The following is a 15,220-nucleotide window of genomic DNA, read 5'->3' as shown; positions in this document are numbered from 1 at the left end:
AGTACGTCACCTGGATCGTCCAGGCCATGTTTAATGTAGTACGTCACCTGGATCGTCCAGGCCATGTTTAATGTAGTACGTCACCTGGATCGTCCAGGCCATGTTTAATGTAGTACGTCACCTGGATCGTCCAGGCCATGTTTAATGTAGTACGTCACCTGGATCGTCCAGGCCATGTTTAATGTAGTACGTCACCTGGATCGTCCAGGCCATGTTTAATATAGTACGTCACCTGGATCGTCCAGGCCATGTTTAATGTAGTACGTCACATAGGTTGTCCAGGCCATGTTTAATGTAGTACGTCACATAGGTTGTCCAGGTTCAGCTACCACTGATAACATGTCACACCATTTGTCCTGTCCGGGTTACCCCTAGGATGAGCTAAATGTTGAGTGACAACTGGACCTCCAAGTTAGCCACTGCTGTATCCACATCATATGTCATATTGGGTTCGCCACACCCCGTTCTAGTCTGTCCAGGCTCGGCTTTTAGGAGCCTTCCGGACAATCAAGGGGTTTCACGGTCCCCATCCTTTTCTCACGGCTACGTTATTCAGTTTACTTAAATGTTTTCCCTCAGATTCCTAGAAGTGTCTCCGGCCACTATCATTCTCAAAGTAGGCTAAAAGTCCCGCAAGGTAAGTCATACGCAACGAGGGTAATAGCACTGGGAGGTTCTATCCTTGCATATCCCAGTCTGTATATACCTTATTTAGCTCTTATTGTTGGTTTTTTCTGTTCGCGGCAATCCAGATCAAGTCATTCATCAAAGTCAGGTTCAGTCAAAGGCGGATCCACGATGTCTCAGGGTCAAAGAAATGTAGCAGCAGATGCACTGTCTAGATTTAATTTTTTGGTTTTCTTTCAGGAGATGCCCGACGCGGACCCCACGGTAGCCTCAATCCCGACACACAACACTCTAGTGATGGGCTAGAGTCTTTGATTTCGACAGCAAAACACCTCATAAGTCAATCATTAGCCCCAAATACGGCCAGGAATTACAGAGCCGGGTTGAAAGCGTTTGATAGTTTTAGACTCCTTTACCCTCAGGGCGGCCGTGACGAAACATCATACTTGCTGGCGTTCATAGCTTTCTGTTATTCCCAACTTAAACTCTCTTATAATACCATCAAATTATACCTAGCGGGCCTCCAACATCACTTCATGCTCAGTAATCTGGGTCGATCTTCTATTTTTTTTCAAACCAGGCAATCAAAGCGGCCCTCAGGGGAATACAAAAAAATGCAAAACAGGCTCCCACCCGTAGACAACCGGTGTCCAGCAAGCTGTTCAGGGATTTGTCTTCTGCCCTAGATGGCTGTCCTTTTGGGCCCTTGACTAGCACGGTAATACAAGCAGCCATGTTTTTAAGTTTTTACGGCTTCCTCCGGCCAGGAGAATTCACTGGCAGCTCTCCGGGACATGGCTGTCTCCGCAAAGAACAGCTGTCGTGGCATAATGACTATTTCGTACTCAGCCTTTCACTGACCAAAACAAACCAAGCAGGGCCACCCACGGAGACTAAATATTTCCCTACCCAAAATAACTGGTGCCCAGTTCGGATCCTCAACAAATTATTATCCCTGTTACAGACAGCGCCTCGTAACATATAGAAAAGAAGATGGCTTCGGCAGCATTCCGCAATATCAAAACGATCCTTTATTCGTACCTCCAGACACAATTGGCAACGTTTCGACTGTACACCAGTCTTTGTCAAGCCTAATGACATACATTCTGGTAGGCATATATATACCCCCCACATAAAAGACACACCCCGTTACATCATCAGTACAAATCACTGCACAATAGTATACACATGTTGATATTACAACTCACAGTTAATGATATGTCCACCCCGCTCGTGTTGTTCACCTCGGCGTTCCAATATCTGTAATGCGCAGCCGCATCTCAATGTATTTGCATATCGGAAGTGTCATACGTTGCCATGACTCCCGGCGGCGCACGTGTCTCCAGCCAATGTGCTGCAGGACGCACTCACTGACGTCACAGCTTGTGCGTCCACCCCATGACCCACACTCAAGTGCGCACATCAGTGCGTCAATAGCGTTAGTCACGTAGGGTACGCAGCCAATGAAGACCCTACGTGACTAACGCTATTGACGCACTGATGTGCGCACTTGAGTGTGGGTCATGGGGTGGACGCACAAGCTGTGACGTCAGTGAGTGCGTCCTGCAGCACATTGGCTGGAGACACGTGCGCCGCCGGGAGTCATGGCAACGTATGACACTTCCGATATGCAAATACATTGAGATGCGGCTGCGCATTACAGATATTGGAACGCCGAGGTGAACAACACGAGCGGGGTGGACATATCATTAACTGTGAGTTGTAATATCAACATGTGTATACTATTGTGCAGTGATTTGTACTGATGATGTAACGGGGTGTGTCTTTTATGTGGGGGGTATATATATGCCTACCAGAATGTATGTCATTAGGCTTGACAAAGACTGGTGTACAGTCGAAACGTTGCCAATTGTGTCTGGAGGTACGAATAAAGGATCGTTTTGATATTGCGGAATGCTGCCGAAGCCATCTTCTTTTCTATATGTGTATTTCATGGCCTGATGGATCAAGGGCCTACGGCTAGGCTGTTGCATTGATATAGACGCATTATCTGGATACCGTATAGTGCTGCCTCTACACTACTTCTTGCAGCGCCTCGTAACAGTCCTCTCCTGCCCTTCAAAGACAAACCCCTCTCTTCAAACCAATTCACGTCCCATATCCGTTCTCTGGCAGCAGGCCTTGGGTACGACCCAGGAGTCATCTCGGGTCACTCGTTCCGCATCGGAGCGGCTTCGTCAGCGTCGAAACACCAAGTCCCTGCTCATGTCATTCGTTCCATGGGGCACTGGAGATCATCTTGTTTCATTAGATACATTCCAAACCCACACAGGGAAATATCCCAGGCTTTTCAGTCATTGGCGTTATAGGTCATGCGAGTTGGAAGTATATTGTAGTGTACGGGAGTTGTAATACCCGTCACTACCAAAGTGTCACTTGGTGTGCTGTCGTCCCTCCTAATTATGGGGAAGTTGCTTTATGTCAGTTTTATAAAATGTAATGTAATGTGTGTATTTTCCTGTCACTGAAACTTGCACTTACAGGCCTGCTAGGGGTGTCATTCCTACTTCTAGTCCATAGAGGGAGCTAGGGAGCCCTAGTTTATATAAGGCTAGACCAGGAAGTGCAAGAGAGACGGAGTCTAGTGTCTGTAATCTACAGATGGAGATTAGATAATGTCTGAGACCAGTCCAGGCCTGAAGCCTGCTGTTCAGGAGAAGATTCCCTCCTGAATCCCTACATGCAGAAGCAGGAATACCTTAGCCTGAGGAACCATTCAGAAGCTAGGAGAGACTGAGGCAAATATCAGAGGAGCCAGAGGTATTGAGGAAACAGAGGAGGTACTTATGAAAGCCATAATCAAGGATATAAAGCCAGACTTAGGTTAATGGGCCTTGGTGAAGAATTGCTATATTCCAGGATCAGACAGAATTAGAGTGCTAGCTCCTGTGCTGCGAATCCTGTGTTCAACACTCTGTAATTACCCTGCTGTACTGAATTGCCTGCATCGACCGAATTGCAAAATCGACTGTATGCTGAGGAACTGCGTTTCCAATATTGTCTCTGCCTGCAAACTACTAAAGTTGAAGTTCTGTTTTAACACCACGTTTCCTCAAATTATTCCTGCATCCGCAAACGGCGTGCCACCGTTTACTTGGCACTGGCGTCACGAACTATTCCTTACCTATACCTGCCCTTGCAGAGAGTCAGCTGTACCAGGTTAGTGTATATTGCACTACTACACCCAGAAACACCTACTGCACAACTTGAGTACACTGCACCTTCTCTTTTGGCGTTCCACGAACAGGATACGCACGCTTTCTAGTGCAAGAAGCGTGAACTTTGTGCCTTATACCGTTGCCCTGTGACCAAAGTGACATTTTCCTGTTTTATTCAAGTGGACTTTGTGGATTAAAAATCATAACCAAAGTGTGTCAAAAAACTTCTAAAAAGCGCTGTACAGTATTGCGCTGCACAGAGGAAGAAAATCGCCGCATTGGAGTGTGGTTTTGTGGACTTTAAACATTCCTGCTTGCCGTCAGTGAATAGACAGCGTTTGTACCTAAAGATGGCCGCTGGGCTTGCTGAATTTACTGCTGCGTCACCTTCATCCCGAAAAGGCGGGAAAAATTGGCGCCTTTCTGAGGAAAAAGCGGGAAGAAGGTCAAGGGCAGGCGCCACGGCTTATCTGGACATTTGCATGTCTGCCAGCATGGACACCGCCTTCCATATACTGGAATACCTGGGGGGCGGCTCCCCAGTGCAGTGGGAGGAGCTGGCTACTCTAATTGACGCGACCCTATCGCTCTCCTCAGAAGGATCGAGCATGTTGGATTGTGAGCAGAGTGTTGCTGCAGCGTCCGTACCAAGGATTGAAAAGATGACTGACACCGGTGTAGAGCCAGAGGAGGCTCCACCGGCCTACGCTCCGGGACCGGAGCAACCCGCCTGCCGCACCAGGGAGAAAGAACCCGAGCCCTACTATGGCTCATGGAGGGACTTTTTTCAGCCATCGTTCAAATGGTCTTCCCTGATGGCGGAGATTCGAGAGGCCGCTATCAAGCGAAATACCAAGACTAAGATCGTGTATGAGGAATTGACCAAGACCATTCACGAGAAGCATACACACACACAACCCCGCCTGGAAAGGAGAAAGGGAGTGGTGCTGTCGTTTGACAAACCCCGTGGCTACGGGTTTATTCAGGACTATCTTACTGGCAGAGACCTCTATGTTAATCGAAGGTCTGTCAAAAGAGACTACCTCCCTTCGTACCAGCACAGCCTCCGCGAGGGAGAGGAAGTGGAGTACACCCCTGCCGAGGGCCTGCGAGGCCCCTATGCGACTGCTGTGACCCGTCCGAAGCGAGGACCTGAGGATTGGGAGGCAGAAGAAGGAGAAGACTACTCTGGCTGCGAGCGAGAACCGGAACGCTCTCCAGAGCCGGCCCATCACGCCTTTCAGGAGCGGAGCTCCTTCATCGGGCCGAACGTCTTCTGGCAGCCAACCGTGTTGGAGAAATGGGTGAGCCCCTATCCTTCCCCCGAGCTGCCTCGTCGGGAGAAGACAATATCTGCGCTGGAACAGTTAAAAGGACTTAGTGCTACCTTTGAGAACATCCGGATGGGACGGAGACCAGATGCAAGTCCAGAACCTGAAGAGGCCGAGTCTGCGTCATCGGTGACTGTACCTGCGCCGGCGGCGCCAACAGAGAACAGCGACTCCGACACAGAGAGCATCGGTGAGCAGATCGTCCGGCTGGAGGAGAAGTTGCGGGAGTTGCGTAAGACCTACACCGCCAGGATCCAGACACCGCCGAGGAAGGATGAGGTAAGGGTGCCTGTCACCACCCGCCAACCGCCTTCTGTTGCCACCGCTCCGTCAGTGCCCCAGACCGAACCCGCGATTGCCGTGAATTGCTGCACCCAGAGCACCGGACCGCTTGCTGCGGCGGCGCCAAGCAGGTCACCCCCTGCAGTGATCATGCCAGGGCCGGCACGGCCCACCAGAGGGTTCACCCCTAGGCCTATGGGGCCAATACCTATTAGGGGCCCCTTTACCCTGCAGCTGCCCCCTGATACAGTTATGTGGGCCCATCCTCCTGTAGAGGAATACTACAGAAGATACCTCCCAGCAGAGCCAAGTAGCTACAATATGCCACTGTGATCAGCCTGCTAGGCCTGTGATTTATTTCTTCAGAAGGTGATGTTAACCCTTCCAGGACAGGAGTCCTATGTTGCTGGTCCTTTGTTGCAGCTGCCAGTTTGTCCACGGCTCAGTGGTAGGTGTTGACCACTGAAATCACAAAGTCAGCAAGGCCACGTTTGTTTCCAGGACCTCCTGCCTGCTTTTGTTACCCACGCCAAGTTGTGCCTGTTCCTTTGTTGCACCTTTTACCCTTCACCCCCTTTTCAGGTTGATCAGGGGTGTTACAGCACTTGTCTTTGCTGTCCATTTTATTGTGCAACCAGTTACCAAGGAACCGTGCCCGGAGACAGACTCAAAAGTACCTGAGCCTCTGAGATTCTTACTCTTTTAAAAGTATTGTGCCCAGAGATGGACTCCACCGCATGAGAGCCTCTGTGATTTAATGAGAAATAGCCTGGGTACGGACTCATGTTTGTTATTTGAGCCTCCAAGAACTTTTATACCGTTTTCTACTGTTTTATCATGGACTTATTCATTGTCATGGACTATCCTGGTTCTAATGTTACGCTGTGCCAGGTCAGCGCCCCCGTTCCATTCACTACCCTTCACCTTTGCCAATTGGACCTGATGTAAATGTAAATGCAGATGAATTACATGTATGTATGCCTGCATGTCTCTATTTTCTATTTCAGGTAGAGATTCCAGTTGGGCGACCCATGATGGAGTACGAGGTCGTACTCAGCTTAAAGCAGTGGGGTATGTAGTGTACGGGAGTTGTAATACCCGTCACTACCAAAGTGTCACTTGGTGTGCTGTCGTCCCTCCTAATTATGGGGAAGTTGCTTTATGTCAGTTTTATAAAATGTAATGTAATGTGTGTATTTTCCTGTCACTGAAACTTGCACTTACAGGCCTGCTAGGGGTGTCATTCCTACTTCTAGTCCATAGAGGGAGCTAGGGAGCCCTAGTTTATATAAGGCTAGACCAGGAAGTGCAAGAGAGACGGAGTCTAGTGTCTGTAATCTACAGATGGAGATTAGATAATGTCTGAGACCAGTCCAGGCCTGAAGCCTGCTGTTCAGGAGAAGATTCCCTCCTGAATCCCTACATGCAGAAGCAGGAATACCTTAGCCTGAGGAACCATTCAGAAGCTAGGAGAGACTGAGGCAAATATCAGAGGAGCCAGAGGTATTGAGGAAACAGAGGAGGTACTTATGAAAGCCATAATCAAGGATATAAAGCCAGACTTAGGTTAATGGGCCTTGGTGAAGAATTGCTATATTCCAGGATCAGACAGAATTAGAGTGCTAGCTCCTGTGCTGCGAATCCTGTGTTCAACACTCTGTAATTACCCTGCTGTACTGAATTGCCTGCATCGACCGAATTGCAAAATCGACTGTATGCTGAGGAACTGCGTTTCCAATATTGTCTCTGCCTGCAAACTACTAAAGTTGAAGTTCTGTTTTAACACCACGTTTCCTCAAATTATTCCTGCATCCGCAAACGGCGTGCCACCGTTTACTTGGCACTGGCGTCACGAACTATTCCTTACCTATACCTGCCCTTGCAGAGAGTCAGCTGTACCAGGTTAGTGTATATTGCACTACTACACCCAGAAACACCTACTGCACAACTTGAGTACACTGCAATATGAATAAACCGGTTTAGACAACATAGTGTACTTGTCTTTTTGCCCTCTCCAGGCTTACCCACGCCCGTGGCTCCCGGCACAACTCAGCCATAGTTCAGGTTCGGCATGCCTTACCCACGTCCAAGACGCATTCAGCCCTGCCCATAAGTATTAAGGCTGATTTCAGCCTGTATTTGTGGGCAGGGCGTTGGCTCCCTATATATACCTGCCAATTCCTTCCCTCAGGTGGTGTGTCTCACTTACCCCTCCCTCCCACCCCTTTTTTCACACACTCCAATAGGGTACGCCCTCTCCAGGCTTACCCACGCCCGTGGCTCCCGGCACAACTCAGCCATAGTTCAGGTTCGGCATGCCTTACCCACGTCCAAGACGCATTCAGCCCTGCCCATAAATAGACATATATAAAATAAACAGTTCCCAGCAGAAAAATAGCAATTCCACCAAGGTGTTTTGTTTTTAGGGTGTTCACTGTCCCATACAAATGAAGTGACAACCTTATTCTGTGGGTCAGTATGATTACGGCAATACCAAACATAGTTTTTATGATCTTTTACCACTAAAAATTAAACTTTATAAAAACAGAGCAGTGCAAGGGCTTGTTTTTTATGGGTTAAACATTAGTTTTTATTGGTACCTTTTTGTGATACATGCAACTTTTTGATCACTTTTTTCAAATTTTTATGAATGTGAGGTGACATCAAATCTACCATATATATTTTTTCTGTTACGGCATTCACCGTGAAGGAAAACAGATTTTATATTTTAATAGCTCAGACATGGCGATACCGATTATTTTTCTTTTTCTATTGTTTATGTCACGGCCGATGGGCGCACTCCTCAGCGTGCAGTGCGCCGGCGTTTGAGTTCCAGGACAATGGGGCTGTTGTCATGGCTGGTGGGCGCACTACCCAGTTACCCAGTACACAGTGCCACCAGTGTTTGCCACTTTGGACAATAGTAATGTATGGTAAGGTCAGTTAGTCGGCGGGTGCTCGGTCTTGCGGATGTAATCTTCGTTGTGCAGACTTTGGACAATAGGTCTGGCCTTCCTGGTGCAGAAAGCACTAGCTAATTAGATGTGGCGGTTACACAATCGTCACGCTGAGGTCATTAGTCATGTGATGCCAGACCTGTTACATGACCACAAAGTGCAGCATATTTAAATAGGCATCCTGCTGGCCTCAGGTTGCCTGTGATTGCTGTCTTCTGGATTCCTCACTAGCATTCCTTGTCTTACGTATTCTGACTCTCCTGGTATTTTGACCCTGCTTTGATCTTGACTTCAGATTCTTGGCTGAGGATTTGGATCTTGACGATCCCTCCTGGTTCTGACCTCTGGCTTGGTAACGGTTCTGATTCTGGCTTGCTCTAATTGCTATTCTGGTTTTGACTCCTGCATCCGGGTTTTTGACTCTGCCTCTTTGGTTCTAATTCGGATTATATTTGTCTCTCCGTGTTTGACCTGCCTAGTTTGTTATGCCAATTTCTCCTGTGAGGTAGAAGAATATTTTCCTCACTTAAGGGGAAACAAATTACTTCCTGACTCCAATCAGGCAATCAGAATAACTCCCTGTATCAACAACTCATCTCTAGTAACTATAACCTGCAATATTATTACATTCCAGAAATACAACCAGGCCCCTCTAAAACTCTCTTACATAAAAAAAAAAAAAAAAACAGTTTTTCCTGTAATTTTTAGCAGATTTGTACACGAGAACTGATCAATTTTCCAACTGCAATAGTATAATACAGAGGGAGCCCTCTGCCTCTGTCTAACCCTTCAGATGCCACAGTCGCTATTGACCAAGGCATCTGAAGGGTTAAATGACCGGCATCATCTCCAATCCTGGTCATTGTGGGCAGATGCTGGCTGTATTACACAGCCGGGACTCGCTGCCTATGGACCTGACTCAGAGCATGAGCCCACTCCATACACAATCATTGCACCAATGATGTACAGTTACAGTGGTGTAGGTAAGGGTTGAATAACATTTTTAAATTAAACAGTTTTACCTCAAAATTAAAGAGAAAACCATGGGCGTCAGGTGCATTAATGTGTTCTTATTGTAGTGTCCCACTAGGTAAAGGTGGGCACTACACAAGGGTTAATATGTCTATTGTATTAATGTGATGTTTTATGTTCATTTCCCCTGTGTTATCTGGGTAGCAGGCCTATTAGAGTGTAGTTCGGCCTCCTATACACTAGAGGGAGCTAGTAATCCCTTAGTATATATAGCTAGGCCCATACAGGGAAGATTAGTGCATTCCAGGTGGCTAGTAGTGCATGCTAGTCTGCCTGAAATCCCTGAGCCTCTGTTAGCTCAGAAGATTCACCCCAAGAGAAGAGTTTGCCTCCTGGGAGAAACCAAGTTCCTTAACCAGAGCAGAGCAGAGCCATCATTTTCCAGCTAACCAAGTAAGCTGAAGGGCAGAAGGATCATTAATGTGGAGCAAGTGATATATACCTGAGGAGGATTTCTACCAAGGATTAAAGCCAGCATTAGGGCATACGGGCCTTGGGATACAGACAGCCAGGATATCTGAGGAATAGTGCAGCCTGGTCTGTGAGTGTTGATTGTACCCTTTGAGTATCTTGCAAAGAACTTAACACCTGCCATTGATGTGTAAAGCCTGCTATTTATCACTGCTGCAAAGTGGAACTGAAATCGAATTGTACAAAGTTGAATTGTTTCCTGTAAAAAAAGTTTGGTTCACCACCACACTGTGTTCCTCACTTATTACATCTATAAATCGGTGTGCCACCGTTACAGGCACTGGCGTCACGAACCTTAAAGGGACCTTGCCCTAGGCACATTAAACATCTGCAACATCCAGGGCAACTCATCCACCATCAGGCCTGGTCCCTATATACAGAGAGTGCCCCAGAGGACTACTGTGCCAGCCTCTCCATCACTGCTGTACGCCTGCCCAGGGTCATCCTACAAACTGTGAGTAACCCATAGCAACCCTCGTTTGCCTAAGTAACCGTGACCTCACATCGCAATACCCTGCAGGGCTGCGTACTGCATATTTTGGCGTTGCAAACAGGATTTTCAGATTATTCCTACGCCATTGTGAAATTTAAAAACTGTGTGCCATTATTCGCCCATAAAGTGACTAAGCCCTGATTGTTTATTAAAAAATTGCTGGGCCAAAGAACTGTAATAATCGCGGTGTGAAGATTTTATTGCATGGACTGTTTGCAGTTTGTTTAAGTCACCGCTTGCTGTCAGTGAATAGACAGCGATGTGCTCAAAGATGGCCGCTTAACCTGACTAGATTATTAGTGCGCCTCGTGGTGCCCGTTTGGCGCGAAAAAGACAAGGAGAAGGTATCGCCCAGCCTGCAAGGAGGAGAAACGCCGCCCTGTCTGGAAAAGAGGATACCGCCTACCTGGAATCCCAGAGCTCCAAGAGGCCGCGCCTACCTTTTGACGCTGTGTGTGGGACTCCAGTCTGACGTAACCACGCCTCTCGCGAGATTTGGAGCGAGCACCGCCGGAGTAAGTACCAACTTTACCATTCGCCGGCCCCTTCATATAACTGTACCAGGGAGGTCCCGATCCTTGCCAGGAGACTGGGGAGGGTCCCCCACTAGCAAAAAGAGACTTGACCTGGGGAAAAAATCTGTCCGTCTTAGCTCCGGTCCACTCCGCAGTTTCTTAAAGGGCCATACTCACTCCATCGCCCCCTTAGCAACGCTATGTCCGCGCCTGAAGAAGCAGGGCAGGCAGCCCCAGATGTGCCCTCTGAAATGCCCGCAGCTGGTAATAGGGCGCCTGATGCCACTGACCATGCCGTATTATTTTAGGGCCCCCTGGTTCCCGCGATATTCCGGGGAAGCCCATAAATTAAAAGACTTTAGAGACCAGATCCTGGCTTTATTCCGGCTCTATCCTATCTCTGCGGAACAACAAATGGAGATCCTCCTAGCTCAGTTAGAAGGGGCCGCCCGCAGGGAAGTCATGTCATGGCCCCGTTCTGAAAAGAGTAGCCTGGAGCAGATTTTTGATCACCTCGGCACCACGTTTGAGGCCAGGACGGTGTCCGAAGTTAAAATGCGATTTTTCAGCAGGAAGCAACAGCCTGGGGAGTCGCTCAGTGATTTTGCTCTGTTCTTGCAAGAGACCCTGAGGGCTGTGGTCCAGGTGGACCCCAAGGAGGCCGAGGACCAGGACAGGACTCTTAGAGAGCAGTTCATTGCGGGTATAAGTACTGAGCATTTAAAGGGCCAGCTGAGGATGCTGTCAGCTCAACACCCCAATTGTGCATTTCTGGACTTTAAAGAGCTGGCCATTAGTATACTAGGCCAAAACCCTAGGGCCAGTAGTCTCCCCTGAACCTCAGGACTGTCAGCCAAAGACTGTGAATGTGGTGCCGACTGGAGTCAGTCAAGCCACGCAGGCTCCAGTAACAGATGTGGTGGCAGCACTAATGGAGCAGGTAAACCATCTCACTAAGAGCCTGGAGAAGGTGTGCAGGAAAATAGAAGAATGGGAGAGACCATTGCTACTGGAAGATGAAAGCCCCCTGCCTCCAAGGCTCCCGCCTGCATATAAAGATGTATACCCCAAGGAACCTGATGGACGACCAAGTTACCGGTCTAGAAATCGCAAACAGCCTGTCTGTCACTATTGTAAAAAATATGGACATACTGAGTCAATGTGCTGGCAGTTAAACGGGCAACCCCTGAGGCAGAGGACCGCCCCTCGGGAGGTAGAACAGTAGGTCCAAAGGATCCAAGCTGGATGCCCAGATACGTAGGATCTCGTCCAAAAATTAACATATGTATCAACGGGAAACCTTTTGAAGCCTTGCTAGATACTGGGTCTCAGGTCACCACCATCCAACGGCCTGCCTTTGACAAGTTCTGGGATTCAAGTCTCCTCACCCAGCCACGAGTCCTGGCTAGATATCATCGCCAGTAACGGTAAGCCAGTGAAAGTCCACGGGTACTGGGAACCTACTCTTCAGGTGGGAGAGGCCACTTTACCACAGCAAGGTGTGATTGTGGTACAAGCCGGAGATAAAGGAGGACACCCTGTGATCCTAGGGACTAATGTCTTTAAAAATTGTTACTCTGAAGTGCTTGAAGCATTGAATCAAACCATACCCTCGGCCTCACCTGCTTCTAAGAGAGTCATCCAAAAGACTATCAGTGTGCTGTGTGCTCAACAAAGGTTCGCAAATGGAAAAGGAGAAATCTGTACTGTCCGGATCCGGGAAAACCGGCGGGTAATTTTGCCTCCAAATTCGCAGATCATCCTGTGGTGTCGTGCTGTGTTAGGGATCCAGGGCCAGGACTATCAAGCCCTAGTGGAACCTATTCAAATTGAGAATCATCCCTTGGTACGAACAGCCAAGAGTCTGGTGACCGTGTCTCAAGGTAAAGTGCCTGTCCGTCTGATTTAGGTGATTACCCTGTTACTCTCTTTAAGCACTGCCCTGTTGCTCAGCTTTTCCAGGTATCTTTCCAGGATGTGATCCGTCTGCCTGCCACGGAGACGTTCCAGACCGCACAGAGCAGCAGCGCCCCTGCCAACGCCTATTCAGTATCCTGGTGGGAAGAACTTCATGTGGGGAACGAATCCACCCCGAAGTAGCAAATGGAGGGAGTTCTGAAGCTGGTGAAAGAGCACCACCAGGCTTTTAGCAAGCACTCCACGGACTACGGAGAGGTCAGTGTAATCAAACACACCATACCCACTGGCTCTCATCCTCCTATCAAGGAGAGATACAGACCCATACCACCTACTACCTATCAGTCTGTGAAAGAGATGATACAAGAGATGAAGGACTCTAACATAATCCGGGACAGTCATAGTCCCTGGGCTGCGCCCCTAGTTCTTGTCCGGAAAAAAGATGGCAGCATAAGGTTCTGCGTGGATTATAGGAAAATCAATCAGATCACTCACAAAGACGCTTATCCGTTACCACGCATTGAGGAGTCCTTGACTGCCCTTGGGTCATCAGCCTACTTCTCCACTCTGGACTTAACTAGCGGGTACTGGCAGGTACCTATGGCCCCAGAAGATCGAGAGAAGACCGCTTTCACTACACCTATGGGCCTATTTGAATTTAATTATATGCCGTTCGGATTGTGTAACGCTCCAGGGACGTTCCAGTGGTTGATGGAGCGTTGTTTAGGCCATAGGAACTTTGAGACCGTACTACTATACCTGGATGACATCATTATCTACTCAAAGACGTATGAGGACCATTTAAAACACCTGGCTGAAGTGTTTCAAGTCCTTGTTAAATATGGCCTTAAAAATTAGGCCGTCCAAGTGCCACCTGCTGAAACCAGCAGTAAAGTATCTAGGGCACGTTGTTAGTGCCGAAGGAGTCCAGCCTGATCCTGATAAACTTGCTGCTGTCCGTAATTGGCCTACTCCCACCACCGTGAAAGAGGTGAGAAGTTTCCTCAGCTTTGCAGGATACTATAGACGCTTCATCCCGCATTTTGCTCAAATTGCGGATCCGATCCAGGAACTCCTAAGGGGGAATCCCAAGAAGAGTCCAAAGACTCCTATTCCTGTTGAATGGAATGAAGAACGGGAGATTGCCTTCCAGCTCCTAAAGAGGAAGCTGACTGAACCCCCTGTTCTGGGTTACCCGGATTATCAGAAGCCGTTCCACCTCTACACGGATGCCAGTAAAAGAGGCCTGGGAGCCGTGTTGGCCCAGGTGCAGGACAACAAAGAGAGGGTGATTGCCTACGCCAGTAGATCCCTGAGGGGAGCTGAGAAAAACGATCAGAATTATAGTTCCTTCAAGCTGGAGTTCCTCGCTTTAGTGTGGGCTGTAACTGAAAAGTTCAAAGACTATCTTGCTGCCACTCCATTTGTCGCCTTCAAAGACAACAATCCCCTGGCGCATCTGAACACAGCCAAATTAGGGGCGCTGGAGCAAAGATGGGCCTCACGCCTTGCCAACTATGAATTCACTGTGAAATACCGGGCAGGCCGCTCCAATGATAATGCTGATGCCCTGTCCCGGCTTCCCACTACAGAAGCACCAGAGGAACCAAAAGATGCCTGGGAAGAAGTGGAGATGCCGGCGTTTTACAACAAATTTGCTCAGCAAGATAATGTTTGCACCGAAAATCGCTCAGCTGCTGATTCTTCCTCATTAAATATTCCTGAGTCCAGGGGTGAACAAGAAAGGTGGATTAAGCTCCAGTCCGAAAGTAGAGTCCTCGGTGAACTGCTCGACTTCCTTACTAGTGGGAGAACTCCTGAGAGAGTCCGCAGGAAGAGTGCAGACCCAGAACTATTGAGACTGTGGAGACATCGCCACCATTTCTTCCTTCAAAAAGGCCTGTTGCTTAGAAGGAACCTAGATCCAGTGTCCTGCGATAGAGTATACCAGATCCTCATACCACGTCGAGATGCCAGTCTGGTGCTGGAGATGTATCATAACCAGTCCGGACACTTCGGCGTGCAGAAAACGGAGGCCACTATTTGCAGGAGGTTCTATTGGATCGGGATGAGAGAAGACATTGAGAAATGGTGCAGGGAGTGCACTGCCTGTGCCGTGGGGAGCAGTGAACGCCATGTCCAGAGGGCGCCTCTCCATCCTATCGTAAGTAAAACTCCCTTAGAACTTCTTGCCATTGACCATGTGAAGTTGGAGCCAAGTCGCTCAGGGTATACTTATGCCATGACCATTATTGTTCACTTCACTACGTTTGTCGTAGCAGTGCCTGTGAAAGACCTGACAGCTAAGACTGCGGCGGAGGCGTTCTGGAAGCATTTCCTCCTGCCCTACGGCTGCCCAGAGAGGATCCTCACCGACCAGGGGTCTGCGTTTGAATCACAGCTGTTCCAGGAGATG

This window comes from Bufo bufo, chromosome 3, assembly GCF_905171765.1.
Source record: "Bufo bufo chromosome 3, aBufBuf1.1, whole genome shotgun sequence".
In the NCBI taxonomy this organism is placed as follows: domain Eukaryota; kingdom Metazoa; phylum Chordata; class Amphibia; order Anura; family Bufonidae; genus Bufo; species Bufo bufo.
Note: the sequence above shows the minus strand (reverse complement) of the source record.